General features: G+C 54.9%; 1 pseudogene; it reads left to right on the top strand.

Annotated features, from left to right (window-relative positions):
• Window positions 1-383: 383 nt before the first annotated feature.
• LOC132216212 (large ribosomal subunit protein eL20-like) lies at window positions 384-893 on the top strand (annotated as a pseudogene).
• The last annotated feature ends 241 nt before the right edge of the window (window positions 894-1134 follow it).

Raw genomic sequence — 1134 nt, 5'->3', positions numbered from 1 at the left:
CAGAGGCCCTGGGCAGCCAGTTCCCCTCTCCCTCCCCAGCCACAGGAAGTGAGAGTCCTCCAAATGCCTGAGGCAAGGATGAATAGCAGCAAATACCTGGGATCTTTACCATCCAACCACACCTGACTCCAGGTGAGCTAGGAAATAAGTCTTCCCCCGGGGAAGCGAAAAGCCAGTAGGGAGACAAATGAAGAGTACCTGCGCTTCTCTGGCAAGGCTCTCCAAGGGAAGGCTGAGAGGCGGCCCCTGTGTTTTCTGGCCAAGTCCATTCCCCAGGACTTTCTGATGGTCCCAGCCAAATGTGCTGGCTCCCAAGAGACTGTCAACAATACGAAATGTCTGGCATGGCTTTTGTGGGTGGCAGCAAACTCACAGAGAACTCTATGAAGGCCTCTGGCACGCTGTGAGAGTGCAAGGTGGTGGGGTGCTGCCTGCCCACCCCCAAGTGCCACACACCACCCCGCTATCACAGGCTCATCTTTGTACCTAACCATGCCATGGCCACGTTCCGCTTCTGGTACTTTGTGTCTCAACTGAAGAAGATGAAGAAATCTTCAGAGGAAATCGTCTACTGTGGGCAGGTGTTCGAAAAACACCCCCTTTGGGTGAAGAGCTTTGGCATCTGGCTGAGCTATGACTCCCACAGTGGCACCCACAACATGTACTGGGAACGCAGGACCTGACCACCTGGGGTGCCATCACCCAGTGCTACCGGAACATGGAGGCCTGGCACCGTGCCCGCTCAATCCAGATCATGAAGGTGGAGGAGATTGCAGCCAGCAAGTGCCACCAAGCAGCAGTCAAGCAGTTCCATGACTCCAAGATTAAGTCACCACACCCTTCATCACCAGCACCAGCCATGCTTCACTACCAAGAGGCTCAACACCTTCTAGACGCAGAGCCTCCCTGTCCCCTGGTCTGCCCAAGTAAACTCCTTGGAAACACCAAGGGAAGAAAGAGAGAGAGGGAGAGAGGGAGAGAGGGAGAGAAGGAGAGAGGGAGAGAGAGAGAGAGAGAGAGAGAGAGAGAGAGAGAGAGAGAGAGAGAGAGAGAGAGGGAAAGGAAGGAAGGGAGGGAGGGAAGGAGGGAGGAAGGGAGGGAGGGAAAGAAAGGAAGGAAGGAAGGAAAGAAGGA

The sequence above is a fragment of the Myotis daubentonii genome, chromosome 1 (assembly GCF_963259705.1).
Source record: "Myotis daubentonii chromosome 1, mMyoDau2.1, whole genome shotgun sequence".
Lineage (NCBI taxonomy): Eukaryota > Metazoa > Chordata > Mammalia > Chiroptera > Vespertilionidae > Myotis > Myotis daubentonii.
This window is presented reverse-complemented; position numbering and strand designations above follow the sequence as displayed.